Genomic DNA, 15,044 nt, shown 5'->3' with positions numbered 1-15,044 from the left:
ATTTTTGAACACACAAACGCCCCTTCGTGTGTTTTATATATCATTAATTATATCATATATCACAAACAGTTTTACAACTCAGTGAAATATGAATTGAAAACCATATTCATATTATTTAATCATTCGTTTCATAGTATGTTTTAAGAATAAAAATAATGTCAGAATTTTAAAAAGTTAACATTATATTAACAAATTACATTACATATAGCATTCAAACAAATATAAGCGCGAGTAAATAAAGCATATAGTTTGAAATAAAATATTGTCTTAAGTAATTAAAGATATACATACGTCGCCTATAGTACATATTACATAAGTTCCACAAGCGATCGTTCCAATTTGAAACTGTTTGCAACACCTGTAAGCTGAAGTCGATAATTAAAATAACAATTTTCGTGAGCTTTCATTTCAGTCAATCTTTGTGTTCATTCTGAGGTTTTATGTCGATGTAAACAAAACAGTTTAAACATATCAAAACTCAATCAATATATAGTCATTCATTTTGTACTACTAGCTAAAACCGTGGCTTGCCTCGAACCGCTTCTAATATTTAACGAAAATTCTCATAATTCTGCCATTACCCCATTTTAACGTTTTTTTTTTTAAATAATTATGTATATTTGTTTCATTGACTAAATTTTTTTACATAAAGAATTAAAATAATGGCATTTATAATCACGGTACGATAATATTCGGGTTTTGACAACGATCATACTTTTTTCTTGGTTTAATGGTTAAAATGAGTGGATAAATATTTCCGATATAATATTAATATAAATTTTAAAAAGACAAAACATAATTAACTTTAGTCTGTCTAAAGTTTTGGAGAAGTCGCTCCTATCGTGGTCACAAATCAATCAATGATCGCGGTCAAAACCCAAACATATCACATTGAAGTTTAAAATACATGTATTAAATTCCGCAGCTAATCTTCTATTACTACGTCACTTACTGCGTTATGGAAATTATTATAAATAATTCGAATTTCTCCATCCGATTGTCCTTAACGGTTCTGAGGTTGGCGGGATTTTGGTCCCCCGAGGTTATGACGGGAGGGCGTCGCTTGCTTTACAATTGTTATGGTTTTGGTATTTTCATGTTTTTATTGGGTGAGTATTAATTGTGATTGGAAATAGAAAATGTTTTGTACAATATTCCCTTCTTCTTAGCATGTTATTTCGCTTATTTTCAATTCGTAAAAGCGCTGTGTGATTCTTGAATAAGAAGAATTGGTCCTATCCGAAATTGTGTATCGAGGGTGAAGATTAAAATAATTTCTTTCTTATCGTACCGTCGATGCACCATATACAGCTTCGGCACTGGCAGGCAGGTTGTCTGTAATAGTCACTTAGGGCCAGAAAATTAATATTAAACGTGGTTACACATGAAAATTTAATAATGCCTGGACTTCTAATGGAATTTGTTTTAATTTTACAAAAGAGAGCAGACCGGTCTGTTATTAATCTTGGAGCTAGAGACCCTCTTAAGAATGTTTTTAACAAAGTAGGTATACTCACTGTTGCGTCACAATATATTTACAACTATATTATGTATATTCACAGTAACATTTATCACTTTGATAAAATCTATGTGAAGGTTGGCATTGCACATATATTATATATATTGTATGTGCAACGCCAACCTTGGCGTGCACTATGCACATGTAATGCAACGCCAAGATGTAATATTTCTCAAACTTCAAATCGGAAGAATACTATACAACATATCAAAGCGGTACCATACTTGATCAATGGATGGTATTGATGAAAACAGGCTTGCAGAACCCCTCATGAAATAACCATAAAGATACCACATCTAAAATTAATATTAATTATTTCATAATGATTCGACATTTTGTATTAATCCCCTATAAATATTTATTGTTTATTTAATTTTTAAAACATAAATGTAATTACAGGTACATATTTAATAATACAAATAGTAGACCTGTATTTGATTTGGGGTAACCTACCCCTCATGACTGGCACGGCGTTTGTTCTCTTCACTAACCTGGCACACGCTGCCAAAGTTGTCAATATACTGGCAAGAAAGAATGAAATACAGAATATAATCAACAATACTGACAAAGTCCTGAAAAGAGAAAGGAGTGCTGAAGGCAGGGAGATTGTAAGAAGGTAGCATAATTTTAAGAAATATTTTTAAATTTTAATTCAAATTCAAAATATATTTAATGCAAGTAGGCTTTTGCAATTTTTGAATCGACATTTTACAGAGCTCCATTAAGCTTTGGAATAATAATACTAACAGTAACTCAGTTTGACTTTTTGTCTTGTTGATTTCGTTCCTTAACAGATCACGATATTCCGTCGTGTGACGTGATTGGTATAAAAAAGAATGGTGTGCTCTTCTTGTATTTCACAAACTTCACTTTATTGTAGGTATCAAGATTTAAATAGGTAGAAATTCTGCATTTCCTACTTAGTGGTACGGTTTATTCAAGGTTGACTCATCGGATATTCTACTGCCAAACAGCAAAGAGCAAATACAGGGCATACAGTGGACTTGACGCTCACTAGATTTGTCGATAAAATGTATTTAATGCCGTTTTAATTTGCTTGCACACGACACGACCTTCATTTATTGGTTTTTGTATTCCAAACATTTACAATATGAAGGTACGAACAAAAATTAAATAAATAGTGTAAAAAAATGTTTCTCTTACGAAACACATGTTATTGCCCGGTATCGTTTGAATTCTTCGATCTCCAAAACGTTCCTAAAGGTATTGGTTGGATTGGTTATAATTAAGACGAAATAAGTCAAAACAAATCAAATAAAAAAATACTCTATTCAAATAGGCATTTGTAAGCACTTTTAAATCTTCATTTAACAACTACATTATGTCAAGCAAATGGTTCGAAATAAAGAGGGTTACAGTTTTCACAAGCCGTACAGCATAGGTAAAAAACTGTCATTTTCCTAAGCCAAAATTATTTAATTTGTTAATAGATGTGATCAAGAAACGAAGGTACAGCAACTTATGTTCTTTTTCCTAACTTTTATCACGACCACTGGATGGGCCAGCAGCCCCAAGAAAAATGAGCTACCGTTACGAGCGTGGTGAGTAAAATTATTTAAGTTCTGTTATAGCTTCCCAAACTTCTGTCATACCAATATTATACCTACATGAAGCTAAAGCTGTTGTAGCATTAACCAAACAAATCACACGAATTAATAGCACTATTTAAAAAAATCCTGGATAGTTTGAAAATTGAGAAGGACTATTTAACATTACACGAGGATACGTAGATGGGAACAATACCGCATAAAGTGCGTGATGACGTACAGAGTACCGTTTTTTTGTCGTTGTTACGCGTTTCCCTCACGTGAAGTAACTCGCTGGTGTCCAGGACGTCTAATACACTGGAATACCCATTAAATAATCAGCGGTACACTCACCATCGCATACTACCGTGACGACGTCTTGATCATCTAATCCAGGTACCAACTCTAATAACAAATTGACATATTATTTCAATTGAATCATAATCGTTGCCTTTCTTTTATCTATTTTACAAACGCATTGATAGTTTCGGTTCGGTTAGATAGATCGGAATGTAGTCAGGATTAGAAAGTAACCGATAGAAATATGTAGGATCAGTCATCAGCTAAATTAAGATGAGGTTTACTTTTGTTAGGAATAGTCGAAATTCGATCAGAAAAAAAACGGGAACGTTACTGAACCATTATAAGTCATTATTATGTTTCTTGTTCATGTAGATTTAAGAAAATATGATTATGTTATTCCTTCCTATAACCATTGAAATTTTAATCAAAATCGGCCACAAGTTTGTATTTTTGGCTACCCATTTGAAAAACCTTCCCCTTTCTCGTCTCTTTACTACAATAGTATAACTTTAATAATAGGACAACTTTCTTACCAAGTTCGGATGTCAATCACCATTGCTATTTTTAATCATTACATATTATAAAACAAAGTCGCTTAACGCTGACTGACACTATGTATGTATGCTAAAATCTTTCAAATTACGCAACGAATTTTGATGTGTTTTTTTTTTAATAGATAGAGTGATTCGAGATGAAGGTTTTTTTTATATAATACATGGAAAACATAGTAAAGAAAAAAGAAAAAAAAATCTGTTGTATATTTAGTATCAGCATTGCACCCGCGCTAAGCCGGAGAAATATTACGAAGTACTTAAGTCTACCTAAATTCTTCAAGATTATCTTAATGACATTTCTCCTCTATATGTGATGCAGGTATCCGTATGACACCAGAAGGTCCCCAGCATTCGAAATGACATACAGCCATCAGGTGGTAGCGATTATCATGGCAGCGTTCCTGAATGTGTGCAAGGATACGCTGGTGACCTCTTTGATAGCGCAGTGCAGATGTCGTCTGCGTCTCGTTGGACTCTCATTGAAGAATTTGTGTAATGAAGATTATCTAATCGGAGTGAGTAGGATTAATAATAACAATGATAAAGCCTTATGCATTCCATTCACTTCTACATTATAAAAAATAGTAATACTTGTGGTGTGTCAAAGTTATCTTGATCTTTATTTGTACGTATTGGTTTCTATTTTATGTCGGTATTAAATAAAGATATATCTTTAATATTTGCTTAGAAAGGAAATACTTCTGCACTTCTGATTATATTGTCAAGAAATTGCAAACTTGCGAAACCAATGTGACCCGCTAATAATAATAAAAATAAAGATTAGGTATATGTATACTCATACAATATAATCGATAGTACTTTGTCGTAGTCATTTAATGTATTAAAACCTCAAAAATATTATTTTCTTACATTTCACAATCGATTTTTGAGTTTGTTTTTACAGAATTTGTTTGTAAGCACTCGAAATAAGTACACTTTTGTTAAATGTAAATTAACAGCGACACCTTTATACAGGGCAGAGTTTTCTTTTTCTTACGACATCGCATGTCATGGCGAGTTGGCTTAAGCGATTCCGGGAAAAATAACTAGATGGCGCTCTGCTCTGAATTAAGTAAAGAGAACATTTATTTTATATTAGTTGTCGCCCGCGACTACGCTCGCGGTTTAGGGGTTGGTTATCAAGTGTTACGCAAAAAAGAAGCCTATGTCCTTTTCTGAAGGTCCAGTTTACTTCACATCAAATTTCATCCAATTCGGCTCATTGGTTTGGTCGTGAAAGAGCGAAAGACAGACAAAGAGACAGAGTTACTATCACATTTATATTATAATATATTATATTTGAAAATACTTTTTAGGATTCACCGTCTGGTATTTCGCTGACTCCATCACCCAAAACTCTCACCTTGACACCAGTTCAAGAGGATCAAGTGAAGATCCGTCTCCGAGCATGTGTGATCCAGCATCAGGAAGCTTTGAAAGCGGCACAGCAACTCCAGCAATGCTTTTCGGAACCGACTTTTGGACAATTCGCAGTCTCTCTCGTTATTATATGCGTCACTGCTTTTCAGCTAATTTCTGTAATTTATTAATATCTTTTTTTATTTATTGTTAAAAGTTTGGGTGACTTACAAGCGACAACCTGATGGTATGTGGTCATCCCACATATATAGGTTTTATAAGATAAATAAAAAAAGTCGCCAGTGACAAGAATTTATATCCCTCATGTTCGTAAATAGGCTGACCCATGCGCCGTTCAAACCGGAAGACTTAAATGCTAAATCTTGCTATTTGGTGGTAGAATATAAGAAGATGGTCGCCACTGAGATACACTTGCATGAAACCCTAATAACAAAACAACTCGAAATCAAAAACTATTTATATTTTTCGATTTCGAGCATTTAGCAAAGAAAATGAAAATTCATTTTGTTTTGACTATTCAAAGAATCTTACTCCAAAGAACAAACTCTCTTTCGTTTTATTTCTATTTCTAACATCATAGATTTGACATACGATGGAAGAAGATATTTAACTAACCCATGGTTAGATAAAAACGTAAGTGTATTTCCTGACTACAATCGAAGTTTCTTGATAATTTGTTTATACATTTCAGCAAACCAGTAACCTAGTTCGTCTGTTTTCTATGGGCACGTATCTTCTAAATATGACGTTTCAAGTTTTTCTCTATTGTTATCAAGGGCACCAGCTGTCTATGGAGGTAATATAGTTTATCTTGTCATTGATTGTTATTAATTACTTAAGACGAACGTTTATCCGCTTAGAACAACATCATTTTTTTAAAATTATGTACCATTAGGTTTAGATAAAGCCTATGTTGATTGCGACTTGAACAACAAGTCAAGATTGCAACAATTATTCTTTTGGAAAAAGCTATGGAGATTCCACCATTAGCTACTCTACATACATACGTATGCATGCAGATTCTCATCTAACATAAACACGTGCATATTTTCTTCATACCTTTTCCGTCACAAGAAGAATCAAAAACAAATTAAGCACGCTTAAATTCTGCAATTCTCGCTGTTTGTACTGTAAAGGACAATAATTGTCGTAATTATAATATCCTTAAAAATTGCAGTTTAAGAATTATATTTATTTATTTAGTACTCTATTATACGTACCAGAAATAAAAACAGTGACTCAGGAGAAGTAGCGTAACAAATGTTGTCATGGATTTCTTAAATGAGAAAAATGCAACATTGTATACGAGTGATGTATTTGTCAAAAGTGTGTTGGTTATAGAAGGTCTAGCAATAAATGCTTTTAATCCTCAGAGTGAAGAAGTCGCTGGAGCAGCCTACGATTTCCCGTGGTACGCGTGCGGTGTGAGCGTGCGTCGATCTGTAATTATACTGATGAGGAGATGTCGTCGCGTCACCAAGATCACAGCTGGAGGCTTCACTACTTTGTCATTAGCTTCATTTATGGCTGTAAGTTTAGTAACCGGACTAATGATAAAAGGTCCCATTCGTAAATCGTTTCATCATCATATGTAAAAAAAAAGGTTTTCCAAATCGTTATATGGAACAAGAGGAATTCGTTCGTCAACTTTTTTCATTCATCACTACCTACATAGTATAAAACATAGTCTCTTTCTCTGTCCCTCTATATCTCTATGTATGTATGATTAAATCTTTAAAACTGCGTAACGGATTCTGATGTGTTTTTTTAATAGATAGAGTGATTCAAGAGGAATGTATAATACATGTATAATATATTAGACAAACACTGATCATTTTAGAAGTTTCAGTGTTGTCTTGAATTTTTTTTGCGCTTAAGTTGAACTTTTCACCCGTGCAAATCCCGGGCGGGTCGCTAGTAGCTTATGTTATTTGGATTTACGGAATGAAAAACAAAAATAACATTAAAGGTATTAGGTTCTAATTTTTGGTTCGTTTTCAAGTATTTGTTTTCTTTTACAGATTATAAAATCGTCGTATTCCATGTTCACGTTGCTGCAACAAGTCAACGAGAGAAATTAGAAATTTTAGAAAAAGATTCTTCACTGTGAAAATTCACAAATAGAACGTTTTAATTAATCTTATAAGGGAAATACCTTTGAATAAATAGTTTGCACAATTTATCGAATCAAAGTCGATTTTAGTAATAAAAATTATGAATTAGTTGTAATCGAATACAAATTGATATTTTTTTTAGAAATTCTATAAAAATCAGCCTAATTGAATTTTTCCCAAATTCTACGTAAATAGAGTATATGAAATTAAATGAAATTTAAATATTATCGCCTAATGTATTTTCCGTTGATAATTATGGAGGCGTACCAACGCCGGCGGGGTGCTAATTACATATGTGTCGTAATTATTAGTTTACACTGGACTCGTAGCTTACGTTTAAAGTTGCACGTAACATACATAAATAAACTTCTGTCGACAACATTTTTTATACAAGATAAGGGATCAAAAGAAGAATTTAAATATCACCCGAAGCTACAATAATATTGACCAAAGGCCAAAAGGTTCCTACTTTTTGGCCTTTGGTCAATATTATTGTAATCTAGAATTTGACAGTATTTGTCTCGTATTTGCTTGGGGACAAAGTCTCTAGACATAATGTTGTCTTAAATTTTCGCGATTATTACACATTTAAATAAAACTAATTATAACGGATGAATCGCGTATATTAATTATTTTTAAACATCCCGACGTTTCGAGCACTTTGCAGTGTTCGTGGTCACGGGTAGACTAAGGTCTCTAGACATGACGTCACCAAACATGTAAGACGTAAGCGATGAATAAAAAACTGAAAGTAAGGAATATTTTGTCCTAAAAAATGACGCGCAAACCTGAGTCTATGTGACGTAAAATATATTGCTGGTCCCCGAACGTGCGCATCCTGAATTATTGTTGCGCCATTTGTCACCAAGTGTAGTCGTGAACGCAACGTGCTTGTATGTCCCTCTAAGTGGTATCTCTTTTTTTTCTCTACACTTATCTCTATCATTTACTACTACCTGTATGCTGATTATCTTCAAATTTACGTCACCCCTATCTTAAGTAGTATCGATGATATTATGACCATTTTGAATGATGACTTCGCAAAAATATGTCAACCTTCTATTTCTGTATATCTTAAGGTAGTAGTAGTATAATTTTGTACACTGATGAATACCTACTGGAACGGCTAACGGTGTTCTGCGGCATTTGTCACGTGGAAATTCCACGTTAATAGGGGCGAGTTTCACGAGCTTCACTTTTTGCTAGTATATATATCGGGACCTGTAGTATAAGCACTTTAAAGTATATTGAAATTACTAAATTAATTAAGTCACAATCCCTTGCCCCAATGTATATGATAAAAGGAAAAGTGAAGACAGTGGCGCTGAAGTTGTGATTCTTCAAATCAGTTACTTGGTTAGCATATATGTATGTATACTTGATAGTATGTGTGGAACACACGCTACGAAGTAAACCGTAATCTTTGGATCTTTTTCTCTGAGTGAAGACATCACTATCTTGTAAAAACAAAATCTGCTGCACCACAAATGAAGTACAACAAAATTATCCTGCATCTTCCCCTTTCCGTGTTGAAGATAATAATCGTGGGTGTTACGATCAAGTCAAATGATTAATAGATCATTTTCGTTGGATAAAGCAATCTTTGTAATCGTATTACGTTGTGATTACAATTACCTTCTAGTATTTTCCTACATTTTAACATAAATTGTTTTTTACACCTGCCTTCCAAATAACAATGGAATTCGAAATCATATATAGTGACATAAAATTCGATATGTCAAGAAATACGACAATATTTCAACATGAAACTCTTACAAAACGTAAACCTATCCTTGAGATGTACATTAATGGTTTTCCTGGTGTTTGGTATATGGGGTCCGAATTATACCGGCTGGAAGAAATTATTCTATAATGTTTATTCATTTTTCATATTGATGTTTATACTGGGTAAGTGTTAGATCAACCTTCGGACTTAAATATTTACTATTTGTTTGACATTCCGTTATTTGATTTTGATTTCCTATCACTAAAATCAAATAAATTTATTTTGTACTAGCTTACAGAGTTACTTGCCCATTTATAATAATATTTTAGGTTTTACCTTTAAATCTGTCTTTTACTACCTACCTACTATTTGAGATATTAATTACTCCTAAATATTATCAAAACATAATCATTAGTGATAATTAGTAAAAATCCAGATAGACATTAAATTATAAATATAATAAATCCTGTAAACTTGTAAAACTGCTAGTAGCGCCGCAATCGGAAAGAAAATAAATTCTTATTTTACCGGCCGGGAAGACTAGATAGTATAAAAATCGAATGAAAAAACTTGTGTTTAATATTATTGTTTTTTCTCACATAATTTGACTATAAATCGACTGCTGTTATTATAGGTATCTACATCATTGTACAAGTCGGTGACCTCATCCAGGTCTGGGGCAACTTACCTCTGATGACTGCTACGATATTCCTTTTGTTCACAAATCTTGCTCTGGGGACCAAGGTGACTGAAAATCTCTTACAGAACAAACAAATAAATCAGATTTTTGCTTAAAGCATTTATCAGAAATTTCAATTTTGAAATACTTTTACGTTTACTACTTTAAATTTATTTTTTATTAATTAATAATTTACATTAAAACACTCAAAATAGCAAGTTTTTCGACAAATTTCATTTATGGTAATTGATAAAATAGAAAGGCATATGAGGTTTTTCGACTACACTTGTCAAAAAAAGCAAATATAAGAAATATCCTTTAAAATAAGTAAAATTGTATTATTTTAAGCTACTAAATGCGATGTGGAGGAAGAATATAATTCGAGCAATGTTAAAAGAGACGAACGATGAACTCTGTAATGAGAGCAGGCAGACAGGCAAAGAGATTGTCAGGAGGTGGGTAAACTCATTTTCCTGGGTTAGGAAGTTCCAAAATAGACGGATTCGATGAAAGATTTTACAAGGTGGTAGGGCGTTATGCAAGCCCGTCCCACCCACTCATCAGATATTCTAGAGTCAAACAAAGCATTATTGTATTATGAAGGGTTAGTAAGCCTATGTACAGACACAAAGGTCAAAAAGTATTCAGAATTTTTGGAAAGATTAAAATTTCTTATAATAATATCTATGGTTAGTGGTTATAATTACCATCATGTAGCTATTTGCCAATCCGCTAACCAGTGACATAAAAAATACTCATATTTGCTCAAACATCGAGTAAATTATAATATTTATCGTTTAGCTGTGACAGGGAGACTACCAAACTACTTTCGGTGTACTTGGTTCTGTCATATACGACTGTGTTCGGGTGGGCGTCCAGCGCTGAGAAAAATCAACTGCCTTTGCGAGCTTGGTAAGTATTTTAATAATATAATACGCAGTTGTGTATTGATAACAGATATTCCTCACGAGTCTATCCTAACTAACTTGCAGGAATGTAAGACAAAGTATAAAGGCTGAAAAATCGAATTAAATTTGGCCCAGAGATAGTTACTTTTGAGATGAATGATGAGAGATGTTCTTTTCTTACCGGTTCTTCTCGGTAGAATCGACTTTCCCAACTGGTGGTAGCTTCACATAATTGTAAAATGACGATTTAAAAGTGATTGTAAAAGCCTACTTACTTACTGAATAACAAAGTACAACTGCAGCTCCAAAGACATTAGACGTGGTGGAAGCGCTGGCGGTAACTATTATTCAAAAAAATAAAACTTAATCAACAAAAATCATATTACAAACTTAAAATTAATTATGGTAAAAGAAAAGTCCCAAAATCTTGAAAAGGTATGGCGTAATTTAATTTGAGCAATTTTGTTTCCTTATACTTGGTTATTTGATGTAAGATGAGAAAAGATCCTTCCTCAGAAATATAACAAGGACAATATTATACTTTAATATTATTTAATAAAGTTGTAAAACTGAAATCTGTACTGAAGTGTTTTTGAAAAACATTCAAGACGATTAAAGAAAAACACGTTTGGACTGATATCTTCTTCATTAGTATGCTCCAATGCACAGAAAATTAATTGCAAGCGTAGAAAACCAAGATTATTTAATTTGGTAGTTTTCATTGTGATTATAATATAAACTTTTCCTTTTTAGGTATCCATACGACACTTCAAAAACACCAACTTATCAACTGACCTACGCACATCAGGTGTATATTAAAAAGCTTATGCTTTCATTTCAATTTCCAAATACTCGTTAAAATCAAGTTTTTATGTATTGTCTCTAAATGGTGAGAGTAAATCTGTAAATGCTATTTGTAATCCTGTTTAAAAATTAATTGTATCAGATCAAAGTTTGCATAGATTTGTAAAATCTAACAGAATATGTTTGTGCTGAATGTGCCTTTTCTTCTGCAAGGAAAGGTTGTATGATACTACGAACTACCATCGAATACACTATCTCAATACTATACTATACTATATATGTACATCATATCAGTTTGTCTTTAGAGCGTCTATGAGACTTGGTGCAAAAGTACTGCATAGAAAACTACTTTCCGAACCGGTGGTAGCTTCACTTAATTGTTAAATGACTGTGATTCAAAAGTGCTTGTAAAGGCCTACTTGAATAAAGTTTATTGTGATTTTGATTTTACACCGCGCGTGATGTACCGCGCTTATGGGTTATGGCACTGAGATTTTTCGTGTGTGTAGACTATAGCTGTATCATTGGCGGCTGCAGTCAACATAAGTTTGGACACCCTGGTCACGTCGCTAATATGTCAATGCCGCTGCCGGTTAAGACTGCTGGCGTTATCTCTACGGACGTTGTGTCATGATTTGGAGGTTTCGAATAAGGTATAATTATTTAAATATTGTATAAAAGTTGCATGGTTTCCTAAAAAAATCACAGTTTCATCAATCTAAGCCTAACTTAAGCTTCTAATTTTGGATGCAACGATCAATTTTAAATGTTTACTTTATTTCAATTAAATAAACAAAATAATAATAATACATATATTTCAAAGAAAAGTTATAATTATTTTGCCTATGAATACCATTATTGAAAAATAAAGAAAAAGTAATAATCCAGCAACTTAAATTGAGATTCTGTCAGGTAATAAAAACATATCAGATCAGTACAATCAAAAAGAAAAACAAATGCCACGGGCATAATGACTGTTTAAATATAAAACAACAATTTTAAACATGTCATTTATTGAATGCATTTAATACTGATCCCGTTGGTCTGCGATAACTCAATAGCACGGCAAGCACTTACATAAAAACTATATACATTTAAAGAAAGTCATGATGACTATGTAATATGAACATTAGTCACACACAATTTATCAGCGAGAAAAAACGAAATAATTGTTTTCTTAATTTATGATATTTATTTATAAGTAATAACATTATTTGACTATAAGAATTAATAACATTAAATATTTACAACTATTTAGTGTACAAATCTTGACCGCGTGTAATGGTGGCAAGAATGCTAACAGCATTTCCCCATTAAATCGCAATTCCGATCCTCTGGGCAAAAAACGGATCAACCCTCCTGTCAACAGTGGAGGCGATATGTTATAGTTTTGATGTTTTTTTTTGAACAATTACTCCAAGAGCCAAACGTTTCGACAGCAAATGGAACAAAAAAGTAGTTTGACATAAGAATATTTATATCTTTTTTTTTCCTATAAGTTACATAGACTAGTTATCTAATACTATGGAATATTTGTTTTAGGGTGTCATGACTGACACAAGTAGTAACATCGTCTCTGAACGTCTGCAAAACTGCGTGGTCCGTCACCAGACTGTCTTGGCTCAGACGAAACTTTTGCAGAACTGCTTCTCGGCATCTATCTTCGCGCAGTTTTGCGTTTCCATGATCATTATATGCGTGACCGCATATCAGCTAGCGTTTGTAAGTTTTTATTTGAATTTGGGGTAACACGTCAAGGATATTCTCTCTGATTTCAGAAGATATAGCTTGAAGTATATTTGTGAAACTGAGCCACTGCCACCAACATATGATAACGCAATTTGGTAGATAGCATATATGTATTTGGAAATCATTTTATGAAGTATTATATTCTATTCTATTCTATTAATTTTCAGGAGTCCACCAGCTTAGCTCGCGTCATATCTATGGTGGCTTATTTGACGGTTATGATGCTGCAAGTATTCCTCTACTGCTATCAAGGAAATCAGTTGGTTGAGGAGGTAAATAAATTATTAACAACAATTTACGGCCGGTTCATACTTGCGTACATGATTTAGGTACTCAAAATAAAATCATTAGCAAAGTTTGCTATATCATCGAATCATATAACCGATTAAATTTCTAATGTTCTGGGTGAACACGACGGCCCAGTAAGAACTGGAGATAGCATGTATAGATAGATATCAGCATTTGATATGCTTGACTCGTATTTTAATTTGTTATAAATCTCTATTATAAACACGTTTATAAATCCATATCTAATCGTGTGTTGTATAAAAATCTGTAGATGTATCTTTACAAATATGCATTGGAATGTCTCCAGAGACGGCGTCAGGCGCCTCATTTTTTGGACAAACAATAAGTTTGATATACGTTTACAGAGTGAAGCTGTCTCTGGTGCAGCTTACGAATGCCCTTGGTACAATTGTAGTGTACCGATACGACGTTCGCTTCTGCTCGTGATGACAAGAACGGGACGTGCGGCTCGGCTCACTGCTGCCGGCTTCACGGAATTGTCGCTGTCGTCTTTTATGTCTGTACGTATTATTTTATCTTCAATTTGTAATGTAACACTGATAGCGTTATATATAGTTTAATTTTTTTATGCTATTGGTTGGTAAACGAGCTACTTGATGGTAAGTGACTCCCAAAGACAATAGCACTGTAAGAAACATTAACTATTCCTTACATCGCCAATACGCCACCAATATTGAGAACTGAGATGTTATGTCCCTTGTGCCTTTAGTTACACTGGCTTTACTCACCCTTCAAACTGAAATACAGATATTTGTATACCAGTTATTATTGACTAAGTACTGTTCTTTGGTAGAATATCTGATGAGTGGGTGGTACTTAGAGTACCAGATGCCCTAAACCAAGTAAGCTCGTATTTTAATGTTTCAAACACAAATACATTTTGTATCCTTCACGCTGTATTCGATATATTTCGATATTCGAACATATTCCATATTCAAATGAAACAAAACATATATGATCGAAGATCAGGCGATGTGTGCAGACAACGGTGTGCATATGAAAATTAAGTGTATTCCTAATTTGAATTTGACTTTTTACTTCGCTACACTTTTAAGCATCATTTACCCGTGTGTAACATAATAATGTAAAGCATGAGTATTATTAAATTACAGAGTTCTATTTTTTTACAGATTATTAAGGCATCGTACACGTTCTTCACAGTTCTTCAGCAAATGGAAGAATCTTGAATAAATCTTGGAATATGAATTCGTTATCTACACTTAATTTCACAATTTAGAAGCTAAACTTCCTTAAAATATACTAATATAATATAATACTTCTAAAGCATAAAGGAGTTTCAATTACACAAATTGCACTTGCTTCAATAAATTAAAAAAAAATATTTTGTAGAAATTAATAAAGATTTTAAGTTTCGTTTGTTTTTTTCTCAAAGTGATAAAGAAACATCTTACTAAACAAATGCCTTAGCATTTAGCATAGCAAATTAGTCTG

At 33.0% G+C, this 15,044-nt stretch overlaps 1 pseudogene; it reads left to right on the top strand.

Moving 5' to 3' along the window:
- The first annotated feature begins 958 nt into the window (after positions 1–958).
- LOC124534195 lies at positions 959–14,797 on the top strand (annotated as a pseudogene).
- Positions 14,798–15,044: the final 247 nt, after the last annotated feature.

The sequence above is a fragment of the Vanessa cardui genome, chromosome 12, assembly GCF_905220365.1.
Source record: "Vanessa cardui chromosome 12, ilVanCard2.1, whole genome shotgun sequence".
Lineage (NCBI taxonomy): Eukaryota > Metazoa > Arthropoda > Insecta > Lepidoptera > Nymphalidae > Vanessa > Vanessa cardui.
The sequence above is the reverse complement of the archived record's forward strand: the minus strand, read 5'-3'. Positions and strand labels throughout refer to the sequence as shown.